The 7,782-nt window shown below is 43.6% G+C and overlaps 1 long non-coding RNA gene across 1 annotated transcript; it reads right to left on the minus strand.

Annotated features, from left to right (window-relative positions):
* Nucleotides 1–205: 205 nt before the first annotated feature.
* LOC136613720 (uncharacterized) lies at nt 206–4,118 on the minus strand. The gene is made up of 3 exons (XR_010790944.1): nt 3,981–4,118; nt 2,659–2,812; nt 206–937 (listed from the first exon to the last, which is right to left on the minus strand). It is a non-coding gene; the product is annotated as an uncharacterized lncRNA (long non-coding RNA).
* Nucleotides 4,119–7,782: the final 3,664 nt, after the last annotated feature.

Below are 7,782 nucleotides of genomic sequence, written 5' to 3' on the forward strand. Positions count from 1 at the left end.
TCGTCCGCCCATATAGATAATGGCATTGTGTACTGCAAAAATAAAGACACAGACAAGAAAATGAAAACAAATGAAGATTTATATAAGTGTAAAAATAAAGACATTGTGCAAAACATTTCTTTTGTCTTACATATTTACAATGGACCATTTATACGAAATAGTGCAAAACGTTTTTGAATATAACAATTTTAAGAGAGTGCAAAAACTTTTTTTTAAAAATAAAAACACATGCAAAACAGTGCTGAAATGAGGCACTAATTTTAACCAACACAATTAGAGATGTTGAAACCGGGGAACACCTTCTTCCCTCTGGGTATTGCCTTGCTCTGACCCACGCTCAGTGGTGCCCGCTTGGTGACTAAAGTGATGCCCAGCATGCGGCTGTAGTGGCGCTGCTGAGGCATACTGTTGGGAGACAGTGCCATATGCTGTATTTAGCGCATCCAAATATGGACCGCTAAACTGATAGTGGCGAGGTGGTTGCAAAGGTTGCGGTGGTGGTGTTTGTGCACCCTGTATGAGGCGGTGCCTGTATACATCCACCCATGCCTCAAGCTCAGCAAGGCTGGCGGGTGTTTTCGCCCTGTCCAAGATGAACAGTATAAGCCCCTGTGCTTGCAAATGCTGTTCACCAGGCACCGTGCGCATCAGAGATGCCACGTGCTGACCAAAGCTATCACATGTGTCGCGAGCATCGTGCTGTCGCTGCAGTGTGCTCAGGACCTCCCGTTGCATGTCCACCTGTATCTGTAGGGTTGACAGTGCATCGCTTCTCGCCCGTCTCCGTGCTGTTATAACTGCCGATGTCGGAATCTCGGAAGTTGGCGCTGTAGCAGTGCTCGTCGAAGGAACAGCCTCATCCAGCGGTAGCGAAGCTACCACAGCGCCAGCCGGTTCCTGTTCAGGCTCTGTCAGTGTGTCCAGATTGTCACTTGAGCTATAAAAAAAAGATTTAAAATTTTTTGTTAGCTTGGTTTATAACAGTTGGTAAAGGCCTGTTTAGACACAGATTATCAGTCAAAAGATGTCACTCAAGGAAGCATTGAGTGTTAATCCTTGTGTCATTTACAGCACTAGATGATCGCTTAAGAAGAGCGATCACCTCACGGTGACAGTGAAGGATGCATAAGACAAGCGGGGTGTCGCGACTTGTCTTCTGTAGCGCACGGATGTTATACAGCCGAGTGCTCGCAGTGTAGGATGCAGAAGAAAAGCGTCAGAGATTGTCTTCTGCATAAAGATGTTCCCACGTTCTAGCACCCGGATGTTATATAGAGGATCGCTCTGTGCCTCTGTTCTTCACTCAGAATGTTGTCAGAGATCGGGATACAGCTCAAACAATAGCATCCAATGAAATAAAGATCAGGCAGCAGGTTTCAGGTGCAGAAAGAGATTTTATGCTTCCACAGCAATGCTGAACGGAAATCACTTCATCACACGGAGAGGCGACGTTTCGACCATATCATCAGGTCTTTGTCAAGCTTGAGTAATATCGACCATATGGTTGAAACGTCGCCTTTCCTTGTGATGAAGTGATTTCCATCCACCATTCCTACGGAAGCATAAAATCTCTTTCTGCGCCTAAAACCTGCTGCCTGATCTTTATTTCATTGGACTACATATCTGTTGGGATTTGGATTCAATCCCAGTTCAGGTGTGCAGTCTATGCCTCAGACCCCCCCCCCCCCCCCCTATTGGATTGTGGTGAGTGCTGCTGAATTCACCTATATTGATTTGCAAATAATAGCATCAGCTGTATCACACTGTAATTCACTGATAATCGTCTGTAGCAAGCTGAAAGAGCCTTATCAGCCTTATCAGGGATTCAAAGCTCTCTGTGCAGAATACATCAGGATGTAGAAGACAAGCAGTGCCAGAGAGTCTGCTGAAATAATTGACACATCCTGTAGGGTTGGCTAGAGAGACAGGGCAACTCAATGAACTGATATCAGTGTTTTCCTGAACTTTGAAAAATATAATAATTTAAAATCGCTGCATGCTGCTAGCTGACATCTACAGAGACGCGGACAGCGGCAGAAGTAAACGCTGAATCCCGGCAGCCATTAATGGCTTTTCAGGGAAGGGCTTCCCTACCCTGAAAACCCATTGGGAAAAAAATTAATAAATAAATACTCACCTCCGTTCAGCTGCGGTGGCTCAGCAGCGACTTCTGCCGCTGTCCCTGCCTCTGTAGTTCTGAACTATCAGCAAACGGGGTTTTTAAATTTGAGATCTACAGAGCCAGGGACAGCCAGGAGAATACGCGGTTGAGCCACGGCTGTCGAGAGGAGGTGAGCATGTTTTTTTTTTCTTCAACACTTTTGTTTGTTTATCAGGAAAGGGCTAATATTTTAAGCCCATCCCTGAAAAGCATTTCAGGCGTGCCGGCAGACTATTGTTTTCAATGAAGCCGCAGCAGCTCCATTGAAAAGAAGTCAGGCAGCTACCAAGTATCGGTCACCCTGAAAAATGGTGGGATCTCCCATCGACTTCAATAGAGTACGTTACTCGAAACGAGCTCTCGAGCATTACAAAAAGCTCGCCTCCAGTAACGAGCACACGAGCATTTTGGTGCTCGCTCATCTATATTAGGGACCTATGCTGATAGGTCCCTAATAGTACTTCCTTGTAAAATAAGTACTGCAAAGAGAAACCTACCCTCGAGTCCCCATTGTTGGTCCTAGGTACAGCATTTGCTGGTACCACAGGTATGGCCTCTCCCTTTTACCACAGGACCCACTGGGAGGGACTGCTGTATATTCCTTGCGGAATTGATCCCGGGTGCTTCTCCAGCGTGTCTTTATTTCAGTCACTGCAAAAAAATTCACAAGAGGAATTCATTACTACAGATTTTGCGTTCTTACATCCTGCATTGGCAAGAAATACTACCTATCTCCCTCTACACATTGCGGGTGTCTGCTGAACAAGGCTATTAACCCAATAAATGCCGCTTCAGTGGCACCAGTGGAAAATACAACTGTTCCCGCAAAAAACAAACAGGGAGGGCTTAGTAACTTGGGCGCATCCTGGCGGCTGATGCAGCCGTCTTCCTGCACAAGACGGCCGCAATGCAGGATGGACGTCTTTCCACAGAGCTGGAGGAAAGAACACAAGTCCGGCAATGGAGCCGGTCATGTGCTCTTTTCTGCCAGCATTGCGGAGAGTCGTCCGTCCTGCAGTGTGACCGTTTTGGTATCGCTGCATCCGTAAAAGTCTGATCTATCAAAATAATGTATGATTTACCCTGCACGGTGAATGTGGAAAAAAAAAAAATAAAGAAACTACGCCCGAAATGCACTTTTACGGTCAACCTATTTCCGAAAAATAATGTAATAAAAGGGGATCAAAAAGTCAACTGTATGCGAAAATGGTACCAACAGAAACGTCAGGACATACCGCACAAAATGAGCCCTCACACAACTATATCGCCAAAGAAATAAAAAAGTTATTGCACGCAGAAAATGGACAAAGAAAATAATTTTAAAAAATTAAATATCTTATAAAAAAATATTCAAGTACTACAGCAAAAAAAATACTATATAAGTTTGGTAACATAGTAATCGTACTGACCCATGGAATAAAAATATCAGGTCGTTTTTGTTGCAGTTTGAGCGCTGCAGAAACAGGACGCACCGAAAGATGGTGGAAAGTCTTTTTTTTTTTCTCTCCGATTACAATTTTTTAAAGGTTTTTCAGTAAATTATATGGTACAATAAATAGTGCCATTGCAAAATACAACTGATCCCGCAAAAAACAAGCCCTCATACAGCGACTTCCATGGATAAATAAAGGAACTACGATTTTTTAGGGAGTAGGGGGAAAAAAGGGAAAAAAAGCAAAAAAGCTCCGTCACTAAGGGGTTAAAAGGGGATGGAAAAAAGCACAATAAAAACAAAAGTAAAACTGCTTGGCCACTAAGGGGTTAAAATGAAAAAAAAAAAAAAAAAGGGACATTTGACGCAATAGCGAATAATACTCACGCAAGTTCTTCTTTTCCGCTTCTATTGCGTTCGTCTAGGCATCCCCATAAACCTGGGCGGACAGTTGAAGCCAGGATTGTTCTTTTCTATTCTTGTCGAGGTACTCTGGGGAGTTACTGTCCCATATGCTGGGGAAGTCCTGCATGATTGCCACAAGTTTCCCCATGTCGATCATTATTCGTATGGTGGCTTGTGGCTGCAGGCTGGTGGCTTGTGGCAGGCTGGTGGCTTGTGGCTGCAGGCTGGTGTCTGCTGGCTGCTCTCTGGTGGATGAGGCGATTGGAAGGGCAGTGCTGCTGCTGAAATTTGCCTGTGAAGCTCTGTGCTGTGTGTTGGGACGCCTCCTACCACGCCTACTTCCTGTAGTCATAGCAACCAGTGACTCCATCCGCAGCTGCACTGCAGATGTACTGCGTGAAAAAACGCACCCATTCACTTGTATTGGAGGTTTCATGCGCAGAATCCGACCCAAATTAGAACAGGTCGCAGATTTTTTCAAGCGCGTGAAAAAACGCGATACAAATCCGTCCGTCTGGGGACAACTGCGGATCCTCATAGGAGTATATTGGCTGCGGTCTGGGGCAGATAATGTGCCTAAAATAACGCGCTGGAAATTCCGTTCGTGTGCAGGCACTTTAACTTTATAGTTTTATTTCTCCTGTGTCATGTAGAGGGATAATATTCTATTTACGCACTCTCTGTGCCATTAAACGTATCTAGCATTTCATGGTTGCATGGATCTACCCACAAATACATTGGCCAAAAAAAAAGTGTGACGGCTTTCAATTTTCTCTTGACACGTTAAAGGCATAACGCCTGTATCAACGTGTACATGCAAACATTACAGCGATGTACAATGGGGAAAAACACAACCTCATAGACACCACAGCACCTTGTAACGCTACTGCCTGCTTACGCGTTTTTACACCAGGCATTGGTTTAAAAAAAAGGGTTTTGCCTTTTTTTAACAGCACCAATGATTTGACCGCGTTGTACGCACAATATGCATTACTACATCGCTTTTCACCTGACTAGGCAACAGTGATAATGTTATTGGGACTTAAGAAGGACATGCGTTTGCGTATTAAGCGCAATTGTGTAGAACCAAAATTGCATCAGCTTTACTGGAATACGCTAAGAGATTCACGGCAACAATGGATAGGAAGCATCACAGTTACACTTTGATTGCTTTCAAAGGGATAAGATCGTTGAATCTATTCCAGTTTATGCACTGCGTCACAAAGGGGCAAAAGAGTAATGTTTTTGGTTCCAAATTCTTCTATGTGCCGACAATGACATTTTACAATGTAATGCCTACATGCCTTCTCGTGCATATATTATTTACATACACACCTCGAAACAAATTCTAAGCGTGAGAACAATCTTGGTGGCGCCTTTCACTTTGCAGTGCTCTATGCGCCGTTCTAGCTGTGAAAGAACACATTGAAAGTTTTGCTAATGTGACTGCCACTGCCAATTCCCAATGTCAGACGTTGCGAGTGGTTTTTTGCACTATAAGTACACGCATGTTTAACAAACTGTGATAATTATGTCGTTCCACTATATTTTGTCTACCAAGCTAGTAGCAATGGCAGTTAGACATGCGTGTGCCACCCTATTTTGGACAAGACAGATACAGCGAACGCTTAAATGTTAATATTTTTTTCAGGAATAGCAACACTTTAGTGACATTGAAAACAAAAGTGCTTCTATGATACACTGTCAGCTCATTGGAGGCATGAAATAATGTGATTGCTAAGGGAAAAAAAACAATGCAGGCCTTACATGTTTTGAAAACCATTGTAAAAGCTGCGTAGGATGCACTACAACGCAAAAACTAGTACAATTTTTTAATTGAAGCATTGCTGTTGATGCATTATGAAAACTATGCCATTGCTTACATTTCCACTTATATTATAAGCATACATGCTCGTTACATGAAACGCTGCAGTAATTTCCAAAAATGGTTGCGCTATTCTTCACCATAAATACGCATTGGCACATATCTGCCAAGTTATGCACACCCTACATAATGCTAGTGTTTGATTGCCATAACCTGCTGCTGCTTTCCATTAGAACCTGCAATTGTGTGGCATATTAAATTCTACCGGTAGCATACAATTACGGATTCTATACATTAATGGGCCACAGTTGATTGACAGGTCTTCTGGTTAGCACACTTTTTTAAAGCAAACCAATGTCCCTGTTCCACACCATCAACTTGGGTTTTCTACTAGGCCTACTCAAATGTTATTGCTCAGATACACACGTTGCTCTGGACAGCCACCTTAATACACTTGCCATTTGTAGCACTCATGTCATTGCCTGCCCTGCTTAACTCATTTCAATTCACCCGTTGTCTGTGGTATGCAAGCTATTATGCAGTCAGGCAGCCTGGCCCCGGGTGGAAATGGAGTTCTTGCATTGCAAGTCTGATTGCCTCATAACACAGCTTGCATAGCTGTGCATAAGAATTAACAGTGTGCAACAGGCAGGAGTTTATTGTTCGCAACAACCTTTTCCTCCATCAAACTAAACCGCATCTTCCCTTCAACGTTGCTTCTGTGTTCGCGCAGCCTCACTAAAACCGCATTTGCCAGGGCATGACGTCAGGTCAGATGTGCCACATGTTGCCCGACAGCCAAAGCAGGAAACACTATTGGTCGGCGGGCCCGCGTCAGTACACAACCGTCTATGCTCGTGGTCATCTTTTATCGCTAACTAATGACCACCGCATACAGCCTCTTTGCCTACATGGGGCCAACGGAACTCTTCGGTTGTCTTGGTTTTATTCAATTATCCTCTCCGCACAACTGGCAACAACCCGAGAGAAAACGCAGGACAGCACACATCACTCATTGTGCGCATAGCAACACTAATAACAGCAAAGCCAGGATAAAAGCTAAAATGTTTTAATAACAAGATTTTGGGTCTTGCAACATTATATGACTTATTCAAACACCATTCCTTTACAGTGTGTTACATGGAGACCCTAGAAATCAGTACACAACGTACTGCAACCTTGGGGTCAATACACTTATTTTACAATACAAAAAAACCCTAAATACAGCTCTATAACAGTGCATGATGCATTGCAAGGGGAACAAAATGCTAAACAGCGCTAGAAGTGCACAACGCAACTATTGCAGAAGGGCGTACTAAGAATAAAGCCATAAGGGAAGGGCAGGCTTTTGTACAACCTATGCCTTCTACAACCGTGTCCCGACTGTTTCTTGCCGCCACTGTTCGATATCATATATAGTTTCTAAAACGGTATGGATTATATGTTGCTGGGCTAGCAACATAGCTGTGCATGACACAATTAGGCTCCTTAGCCGATCTCCTTCTTCGGCATCAGCGTCAATGGTTTGACCTGTTGTGGATTGAGACATTCAAGGATCAGTTAGTTATTTACGCTGTGAACCGCAACGTGTACACGCAATTCTCTTTGACTACCATTGCACACCACATTTTCAATTCATAGATTGTTACGACACTGCTTCTGCATCGGTTACAGGCAAAAGGCTAAGCTACTTACTCTGTACAGGTTTGCATACTTGAGGAAAAGTAATAAACAGTGCAGCGTACTGCGGATTGGCGTAGAGTTTGTTGCTACAATGTTGGAATGCGCAACTCAACGTACCATCCATAGATGCCCCCAAAATAAGCTGTCCCTCTGACAGTCCTGTGAGGGTGTCTGAAGTATTAATATTCCATTGCAATTAAAATAGGAAACTAATATAGTGAGGACATTTTTGAAGTGCTAATAGTTTAAAAAAGAAAACCACGATGCTTCTGCACG

This window comes from Eleutherodactylus coqui, chromosome 1, assembly GCF_035609145.1.
Source record: "Eleutherodactylus coqui strain aEleCoq1 chromosome 1, aEleCoq1.hap1, whole genome shotgun sequence".
NCBI lineage: Eukaryota > Metazoa > Chordata > Amphibia > Anura > Eleutherodactylidae > Eleutherodactylus > Eleutherodactylus coqui.